The sequence below is a fragment of the Momordica charantia genome, assembly GCF_013281855.1.
Source record: "Momordica charantia cultivar OHB3-1 chromosome 8 unlocalized genomic scaffold, Mcharantia_2.0 BLBB01000008.1, whole genome shotgun sequence".
Lineage (NCBI taxonomy): Eukaryota > Viridiplantae > Streptophyta > Magnoliopsida > Cucurbitales > Cucurbitaceae > Momordica > Momordica charantia.
Genome location: NW_028275166.1, coordinates 24,119,674 through 24,130,587, shown reverse-complemented (window position 1 = coordinate 24,130,587; position 10,914 = coordinate 24,119,674). Strand labels below are relative to the sequence as shown.

General features: G+C 31.1%; 1 pseudogene across 1 annotated transcript; it reads right to left on the bottom strand.

The window, feature by feature from the left end:
• Positions 1-7,843: 7,843 nt before the first annotated feature.
• On the bottom strand, positions 7,844-10,675 carry LOC111020716 (putative serine/threonine-protein kinase PIX13; annotated as a pseudogene). The gene is made up of 5 exons (XR_015792712.1): positions 10,367-10,675; positions 9,677-9,827; positions 9,182-9,315; positions 8,944-9,067; positions 7,844-8,420 (listed from the first exon to the last, which is right to left on the bottom strand). The product of XR_015792712.1 is annotated as a putative serine/threonine-protein kinase PIX13 (transcript).
• Positions 10,676-10,914: the final 239 nt, after the last annotated feature.

The following is a 10,914-nucleotide window of genomic DNA, read 5'->3' as shown; positions in this document are numbered from 1 at the left end:
TTCAAATTCTCCCTCTTTATTAAACTTCTTGTTAGGGTCGATTGACATGTTTTAGAACTATCGTGTTTCATACAACACTTGATAAAAATTTCACAACTGTGTATTCCATTATAAAATGGACTCGATCACTTTATTAGCTATCGTAGTTTAAAACATTTAAAATTTGTTTAAAGATTCTAGGTAGGTAAGTGATATAGAACACATAATATTCTTTTTTTTTTAATTAAGATTCGGGAGAGAATTGTGTCTCACCTGTAATATTTTTTATAGAATTTTTTTCCCGAGTGAATTATGGTTTTTCAACCTTAAAAAAATTTCATGTAAATTTTTGGGTTAGTTTTTGTTATTTTGCTACTTACCCCAACCACGGGAGCGAGAGGATTTTTTTTTCCCTTCAACAGCTAAGATTGTGTTTATGTAATAAATTAAAAAAAACAATCTAAAAATATACATTCAACATTGACTCCTCAAGTGGGGACAATATTGACACGTTGTCCTTAGATATTAGCTCATCGTTCTTATTTTGTTAGGTTAAAAAAAAGAAAAAGAAATGATGCCTCTAAAGAAAATGTGTCAAGAATTTTAACAAAAATCTAAGATCCAAATTGAAAGGAAAGGAAGGAGGAGGGAAAAAAAAAGAAACTTTACTTACTTTCCCCTAAGTTCAAAAGTTGACTATTTTACATTTTTTTTTAACTCAAAAATAGGAATTGAAACAAACGACCAAGTGTTGCCTTAAAATAATAATTAGAAATATTTTATTGTGTACTAAGTCTACGAATATGTCATATTCCATTTTATTTCACTCAATAAATTGTGATCTTTTCTAACTTTTGACTCAAAAGTACACCTTAATAAAAAAACACTATTCCCCAAATCACTGGATTAAATGAAATTTATAGCTGAGCCACCAATCATAATTTAATATTTAAAAAGCTAACAATTTCAAACAAGTGAAAAAGGAAGAATTACACAAAATAATTAGGTTAGGTAGACTAATTAATAACTCCAACAACTCTAATAATTAACAAATGGAGTGGTTGTCTGTCTCTCAAATACTGTACACCATGTGATGTTTTTTTCCTTTTTTTTTTTTTTCGTTTTTAACAGAATTGTACAATTTTGTCAGTTCTGAAAATGCTAGCGTTGGGGAAAGTAGGTACTATGGTATTGTTCTTTATAGAAAGTTATCTGATGGGATGGTTAGATTTTTTAGGTAATTACATAAATAACGCAACATAGATATATATTTTGAATAAAGTATAAACTCCAAAATTGTACGACAATAATGTAATTCAAATAAAATTCAAACTCAAATCTAATAAAAATCAGATTTATATTATATTTAAAGATATAAAAATTTAGGCATTCTTAAATATATATTTTTTAGTTCAACGGTTTGAATATAGGGTATAAAAGTAACAATTTCGAACCTTCAAATTCTTTTAATCGAAAAAATATATTTACAATAAATTTTATATAGAAGAACATATATAATTTGGTAAATCAAAGTTTTATGACTTGTGAATGATCCATTATGTCCTTGCCTTTATGGGTTATACAGTTTTTTAATACAACATGTGGGGTAGGGGTTTGAACCTCCAAATGTTCATTTTCTTTTTTAATCATACATTCTCTTTTTTCTTTACTGTTTCGCATGTTTTAAAAAATAAATAATAAATTCATGTGAATTGGAACTTTTTTTTTCTTTTAATTACTATAAATGTGGGAAAACGTTAAATTTCATAGAAATAGATTTCTTTTGAATTAGTTTAAATTTGTTAGGGGGAGATAAAACGAGATCTAATCAGACAACAGAAGATAGATGGAGAACCAAGAGAGGGCACGAACCAGGAAAGGGAGCCGGCGCTCAACGATTCGAGTCAGCCCCGATCGACCAATGGTCGGTGTAGACACCGTATTTGGTCCAACTTATTTTTACTTTTAATTTTAATTTATATTATTGTATTTTACTTTATTGAGGTTTATTTTAATTAAAGAATAACATAGGTTTACTTTATTTTTAGTTTTAATATAAAGTTTAAATTAACTAAAATTAAAGTGTTAGATTTATTTAAATGTTAATTTTATTAATAAGAAAATAAAAAAATGATTCGTTTAGATTTTGTTTTATTATTAAAATAAAAATAGATAAATAAAAATTATTTGTTTTTAAGTAAATAATTTTATTTTAAAAAAAATTTGTTTTATTTAACAGTTTTTTTTTCTCCCTTTGATTTTTTCCGGGTCAAAACCTAACGTGGCATCTCCTCTTCCCCTTCCTTCCTCCCTTTTCTCTGGCTTTCTTATTTTAACATATATCACAGTTGTTTTTTTTTAGTATTTAAGGGGAGGAAGCACACAAGAGGGACACACAGTGTAGAGAGTTAGAAACCCATCACCTCATCACCGTATTTTCTTCTCTCCATCTCTCTTATCCCACCATCACCACTGTTCTCTTGCATACCCATGATCTCCGACGACGCGAACGACAGCAGCAACAACCTTCTTCTTCACAGCTTCTTCCAAGCCCGCTGCACTCCGACGATCTCCTCCCCGGTAGTGCGTTTTTAAGTAAGTATCAAATACGTTGGAAAGGGAAAGGCTTTGGAAATGATGCTTTTAATTTGAAACAGATTTTTTTGTTTCTATCAAAAGATTTTTTTTTGTTTTTTTTAAGAAAAAAATGTTTTTTTAAGAAAAAGTTTTTTTTTAGTTTTTTTAAAAGAAAATGTTTTTTGTAAGAAAAAAAAAATCTTCTAAATTAATTTTAAATAAGTTTTTGAAAATAAAATAAGGATTTTGATATTTTAAAATTTGTTTTAAAATAAAAGGTTTTCTTTTTCTAAATAAGAAGAGTTTTTTTTTAAATGAAATAAATATAAATTTTATTTTATTTTAATAAAATATTTTACTTTAAAACTTTGGTTAAAATACGTTGAAAAAAAAGGAGTTTTATAAAATAAATCTTGTTTAAAAAAATTTGGATTCTTTTAAATTTGGATTCTTTTTATTTAAAATGTAGTTTTTATTTAAAATGATTTTTTTTACAAGGGTTATATTTTTTGTGTTACCTTTGTTTGATTTTTTAATTAAAAAAGAATATTCTGCTGTAGGATTTTAAAGAGGGAGATAAAAACAGAGTATTTTAGAATAAAATCTCATTTAAAATTCTTTTAATGGTTTGGTGGTTATGGTTTTCAAAAAATCTTAACAAAAAATCAGTTTTTTAGCAAATAAGTTTTGTTAAAGTAAATTTAACTTTGTTTTTAAATAAAATTTTTTTTCTTTTAAATTATTTTGTTAATTTCGAAATAAATAAAAAAAGATATATTTTTTTGTTTTAATTTAAAAAAATTTGTAGTTTTTTTTTAGTTTAAAAAAATAAATTAAAACATTTGTTTGTGTAAAAGAATATGATGTTTACATCTTAAGATGTCGGCACAGTGGTAAGATGTTTGTTTTTAATGTAAATAACCCAAGTTCGAGTCTTTACATGCCTCATTTTTACTAAATAATTATTTTAAATAAAAGATTTCATTTAGAGTTTTTTTTTCTTTTTTTTTTTAAACAAAATTCAAAAATACAAAATATGTATTTTGAAAAGGAACATAACTTATATATCAAAGTGGTGGCACATTGGTGTGATGTTTTAGTATCAACACTCATGTCATAAGTTCAAGTCTTGATGTTCCTTAAACTTAAAATTATTTTTTTTTTTTAGGTGACCAATCACACCTCTTAGATGATTGGTGGCGACTCCAAACCCTTATCTCGAAAGAGACCCTTCAGGGGATGATGTCGGCCGCTCCGCGTCGCGATGACGTTGCGACAGTCGGCGTCGGCCTCGGCGTCGAACAGGGGCCGAGAACTCCAACGGTTCAACTCGACTACCGTGCATTCCAACTCGAACTCAAAGCATCACGACTTTAGAAAATATTTTTCAGTTGTGTTATTTTTATAAAATATTTTCAAAATCTAAACTAAAATTCTGAAAGCCAAATTATTTCTAAAAAGTTGTTTTTATTTTTGAAAATTTACTAAAAATTTAAATGTGTCTCCAAATTTATGGATGTCTACCATCAGAGTCGACGGAAAACAAAAATATATTACTTTTTTTTTCGGAAGACGAGAAGGGGCAATTGCCCAGAAAGAAACCTACATAATAGCTAAACGGGGCATGGTGGCCTTAGATAAATCTGTCATCAGCAATGGATATAACCCTCAAGGAGGATTTTCACAAATATGGACCCCAAGAGGGCGTCGACAGATTCTGATAGCTAACCAGTCCGCACAGTAATTGGCCTTTCTATAGATATGCTTAATCGAAACATTCCAATCCTGATCCATCAGCTGTGGTTGGATGATGAAGCTTGAGTTAGAATGGTGGACTAAATAAATTAAACCGTAAGATTGCAGTTGAAAATTTCTATTAATGTCATTTTTAATGGACACGAAGCTTATTAAATCAAACTCATACAGATATCTGAAATCTAGAAGGAGACATGGGCTTTTTCTGAAAACATATATGAAGATGAAAAAAAAAGCTTTTCAAACTTTTAATTTTGGTTGGGTAGTCCAATTTGATTTTGAAAATTTAAAAATTCTTTTAAAAAACAAAAGTATTTTAGAAGAGACACCTAATTAGTATTTATTCCATAAGGGATTTAAAATGAAGAAGAAGAAGATAAATATATACTTAGATAAAAAAATTGGAATAGGAAGAAGATTTATTAGCGATGAAGTATATCATTTATTTATCTAGTATGACGAATATACTATATATTCTTGGAAAGAAAAAGGGATTGGAACTGGATAGAGTAGGTTCACAATTAAAATGGATTGAGAAGAAAGGACACGGTGATTTTATATGGAAAACTCCTAAATGAATAAGAGTAAAAACCACATGTAAGGATAAAAGAATTATACTCAACAGAATAAAAGTTATTACAAACTTTCTCGAATTAGAGTAAAAACCATGGGTAAGGATAGAAGAATTACAAAAAACAAAAGTAGGAGTATTACAAACTTTCTCTCTTATAAACTTATAAAGAACACGATCTCTAATTATAAGAGGAGAAACTCTCTCTAGTTTATCTCACAAGGCTTACTCGAAATTGGTGATTTTGGGATTAGGATGGGTTGCCAAGCATGGGTGCCCATCTCTTTATATTCCAACCATATTTGTTCATCAAGCAAATTTCTACGGCTACAAATATGTCACATATTAGCCTTGTACATAGTGTACGTGCCATCTAGTGGTCATATAAATTTTCTATATTGTGGTCTTGGACAACGTGATGATCTAGTGGCCACAGTTTTGCTACATGTTAATCTAGTAACTTCCAATGACTTCAATTTTCCAAGAAAAGTTTATTAGGTAAGTTTGCAAAATACTTAATTTAGTTGCTTCTAGAAACTTCTTAAGCTAGCTTGGTAAAAATATTATTTAACATATATCATATTAAAAAAAAATGTCACCATACCACTTAAATAAAAATTTTCAACCAGGACATAAAAAGGGACCAAGTTTAATCGATACATGCACTATAAAACATCTAAAAAAAAGACGTGTGATTGCGAAAATAATAATAATAATAATATACATATATAACCACTTAAATCAGCCAACAGAGTATTCAAAATTAAAGGAAAAAAAAAAAAAAAAGAAGAAGAAGTTCAGCCAATAGTACAAAACCACGTAGAGTGAATGAAAAATCTGGGCCTCGAATTCCAATAAGATTGGGCTTTGAGTGGTTGGAGTGAGCCCAAAACTAGCGGGTGGGCTTTGATTTGGGCTCCTTGGGCCTGTCTCTTTAGGTACTAACTTTATCTAGAATCTCCAGAACTTCTTCCATGGAAAGCCGCTTGATTCCAAACATTTCAACACCAATTCGGCTTTGGCCCGCTCCTTCGGCCGAATAGTCCTCCCCGAGCCTCGGGTCCATTAGTTTCTTTATCTTTCTTTTTGCTCGTCAGTAACGGCGCGACCCAGTCCACTAAGTTGTTAGATCCACTGGGCCGGTTTGGATCCACTGCTCGGAGTCCGATCAGTAACTCCAACAGCACCACTCCGTATACATCACTTTTTATGTTCAAATGTTCAAATGTGCCTGTTCAATTATGGTAAACTTATATTTTATAATAAAATCACTTTCAACTAATAAAAATAAAAGTAGTCTTGTGAGTATAGCTCACTCATTGCCCCTACTTTTTTTTAATGTCAGAATGTTAAAAGTCCAAACTCTCATGGTCCCAATTTGTTGGACTAAAAAACAAAAAGTAGTTTAGGTTTTAATTAGAAATAAAAATATAAATAGTCAATTACCGCTGAGCTAACTTATGTCAGAAAAAAAATAATATTACCGTCGACCCAGCCCTTGAAGACCCTCCCGAATCTGCCATCTCCCACCACGTTCTCCGGCCAGAAGTTCCTCATCACCGTCCTCAACTCTGTCAAAGTATACACTCTCAGAATCTACTTCGTCCTGCTGTCCATCGGACTGTGCCATCTCAAAGAAGCTGCGGGACGGGACCACAAATTTTACCTTCTAACTTTTCATGCATTATAATATAATGTTTCAATTTTGAAAAATCTAATTTTTTTTCTTTCCCTTTTTTGAACTAATCTTGGGTGTTTGGTTTTGTAGGAGGAGAACATGGAGATGGAGTGTTCTTCGTAGTCTCCCCTAATTTAATTTTCAGCGGGTTGCTTGAGTGTCAAAATTGAGCGGTAATTGTTTTTCTTTGGATAAACGAGCGTAAATTGATTTAAATAGTTTGAGTATATAAGAAGAGACCTAGCAGCAGAGGAGAGGAGAGAGAAAGATTTTTAATACCAATGTTGATATAAATGTCGACATCTCGATTTTACAAAAATGTGATAGAAATATCAATAAAATATTAATGTTAATGGATATTTTAAAAAATCCATAAAAAATATTTAAATTAACAAATAAATATTTAATTGTCTCGAAATAAGTTTTATATGGTTAATGTGAATGTTATATCTATATTAGTTATATTTTTATTGATATTTTTTATATTTTATCGATTTTCTTTAATATTATAGAAATGTCAATTATCTCGAATCTATAAACAAATGTCTCATATAAAATATATATATATATATATATATATATATATATATATATATTATTTTTTAGAGTTTGACTGGTTCTATAAAATTTATTATTATTTGTTGGTTTGTTGAGGAGAGTCAAGAGACTCAATTTTAATGAGCAATGAGGACAATATAAGTTGGTTTTTTTCTTTTCTTGCTTTTTTTCCTTAAAAAAATCTCTTTCTCTCTTTTTGTTTTTAATCTTATCCAATAATATTTAAATTTTAATCATGGTTGTCCAAATTAGAAATAACTAGAAGGATTTAAATCTTATGATCTAGCTCAGCAAGTCCCAACCAACATCATCTTTCGAGAGTCTAAGCAGGTCATGGCACCACATACAGTTCTTAATCTTGGTGATCCCCCGACAAAAAATGACTCGGAAGGACGAAGTGTCCCCAATAATGAGAAGCTAGAAGTTCTTGAGGAAAGACTAAGAACAGTTGAGGACATATATGTTTTTTATTGTGCTTGGTGTCTGGATTAGTCATCCCTCTAAAATTCAAGGTGTCGGAGTTTGAGAAGTACAATGGTTCTTCTTGTCCTAAGAACCATCTTATAATGTACTGTTGGAAGATGACAGCATATGTCCAAGCATAGCTCAATGGTAATTGACATATATCTCCAACCCCACCCCCACATGTGCTTTTGAAACGTGAGAGAGGATATCAATAATGGATCCAAAACCAAATGCCTTCCTCTACCAAAAAAGGATATTGTAACATTTTCATATTTTATAAAATGAAAAGAGGACCAACTTGGATGGATACGTACACTACCACATCTACAAATTTAAAAAAAAAAATGCAAATGAAAAAGTGTGAATAATATATTACCACTTCCAATAGTTCAAAAACCACACAGAGTGGATCGAAAATCTAATTGGGCCTCGAATTCCAATAACATTGGGCTATGAGTGTTTCAAGTGAGCCCAAAAATCCATAGCGGGTGGGCGTCCGGACATTTGATTTGGGCTCCTTGGGTCTGTCTCTGTAGGTACTGACTTTTTCTAGATTCTCCAGAACTTCTTCCATGGAAGGCCGCTTTCCAGGATCAGATTCCAAACATTTGAACACCAATACGGTTGCGGCCCACGCTCCTTTGGGCGAGTAGTCCTCTCCGAGCCTCGGGTCCATTAGTTTCTTTATCTTTTTCTCGGTTGTCAGTAATGGCCCGGCCCAACCCACTAAGTTGTAAGACCCACTGGGCCGGTTTGGGTCCACTGCTCGGAGTCCGGTCAGTAACTCCAACAGCACCACTCCGAACCCGTACACGTCACTTTTTGTGTACAAATGTCCTGTTCAATTATGGTCATTTCCAAAATATTAGAAGGTGAATTGTTTTTCATAAAATAACAAGAATAAAAATGATTGTAAAAATGAAAATAGTCTATAATAATTGAGATTTGAGTTTGCAAAGTCCAAATCTGAACTATTCGGTCTATGAGCCTATACTACAATCAAAACACAGTTGAATTGACTCAACCTCTGCCGTTAAGTACATAACTTAATTACTGAAATTTAATTGATTTAATCAATGTTTTGGATCTATCTATTAGATTTAACTTTTTAATCGCATTGATTAATACTTTCACTATTTTTTGGTTGAATTTTGAACAAATAATGGATTTAAGAATGAGGCTCATTCTTACACATAACTCAAAAGGAAAAAAAAAAAAATCCTCCAAAACGGTTGGTCCATTATTTAAGAAGAAAGTTTTAATAGTTTTAATAGAATAGAGTCCGTAGTCCATAGTTCGATCTCCACTCAAGTATTGTTAAGTAAAAGAAAAAAAAAAAGAAAGAGAAGGAAGGCAATACCGGTTGCAATGTACTCGAGAGCAACATAACCGTAGGTGCCAATTACTTTCGTGCTCACGTGAGAGTTGCCATTGGATGGACCCAGTTTGGTAAGCCCAAAATTTGACAGCTTCGGGTTGAAGTCCTGCGTGATAATATTCTTAAACATCGAGACTATATATAAAAATTTAGCTAATTAATTAAGTAATTACACACATTTAACTAGTAAATCTCGGTAATTATTGGATTAATTAATTACCCCATCGAGTAGAATATTGGATGGCTTGAAGTCGTAGTAAATCACGTTATTCTCCAACATGTGGAGGTACGTGAGGCCACGCGCCGCCCCTATTGCAATTTTAATCCGTGTATCCCATGATAGGGGCTCTACACCTCCCGTAAATATTAGAAATTTTTTAGTGACACAAAAAGGAAAAATAAAACAAAAAGAGGTTCAAGAATAAAAAATTTATGATAGGTTTGATCGGTGGTTTGTAGTAAATTTAGAAATTTAAATCTCAATTTAAAATTCTTTTACCAACTAAATATTTAGTTTAATCTAAAATATTATTAATTAATATATTAAAATTTATGTTATAAATAATAATTATGTAATTTATAATACATTAGGTTTTACCATCGTTTATAACATTAACTAGTATACCTATTAAAGTTTTATATAATTTTTAATATAATTATGCATTTTAAAATTTCAAAACATTAAAAATATTTTTATAATTACCAAATAAGAAACAAAATTAAGGGTTACCTCGAAATAAGTGGTATTCCAAGCTCCACTTTGGCATATACTCATAAACAAGAAGAAGTTGTTTTCGTTCGTAGCAATAACCGATCAATTTCTCCACATTCGGATGCCTCAACTTCGCCAAAAATCCCACCTCCCTCTGTTCAAATTTTATTATTAAATCTTCATGTTATTTTCCATCCAACTTTTTTCTTTAGTATCTCCTTTACTTATTAGAAATCCGTGTTATAGAAACCTATCGATGTTAGAACTGTTTGACATCACTATTATAATAAAATTACGTCAACTAATAAAAGTTGTCTAAGCCAACGCGGATAGCTCAGCATTAATTACCACGTACTCTTAATTTTTTATATAAAGAAAAATGATCTAGATTTTAATTAGAAAAAAGTTTATATATACTTTTAGTATAACAAGTGAGAAGAGTGATTAGAACTCATGATCTTTTTATTAGAAATAGTTGTCAATTACTACTAAACTTAATCAACTAAGTTGCTGATAATAACCATAGTAATAATAATAATAGTTACAATATATAAACAAAAGATAAAATTATAAAATAATTAATTAAAAAGTTTCACAATCAAACCTATTTCTCGATTCAATAGAAGTCCAAAGAGATGAATAGGGTCCCAAATAACGAGAGCAAAAAGAAGAAGATGGAAGCGATTTAATTACCTTCCATTCGCACGGGCAGAGACCCGGAGAGTTGTACGGGTTTGACTTTGTAACAGCGACGGCAATTCCGACGCCGACCTTGGACGGCGCGTAGGTTACGTCGTCGACCCAGCCTTTGAAGATCCTCTCGAATCCGCCATCCCCGACCATGTTGTCCGGCCGGAAGTTCCTCGTTGCCGTCTTTAGCTCCGTCAGAGTGTATACTCTTGGAATTGACTTCGTCCCCTCCGTTGAGCTGTACCATCTCGACGAAGCTACAAGACGGTACCATAAATTTTACCTTCTAACTTTTTAATATTATGTCTATACGAGTCGTATCGATTTTTTTAATATTCTATAAAAATATGAAAATGTCAAGCTAATGGCAAAAATTTTAATAATAAGGAGAGAGGATATTATTTTGGAGTTTTGACTAGTTCTATGAAATTTATTATTATTTGTCGGTTCGTTGAAAACGGAGTCAAGAGACTCAAAATGAGAACTGAGGTCAATAAACTAAGTGGGAGTGGGACCTGCATGCTTGGGCAGAAAGTTTTTTTTTTTTTTTT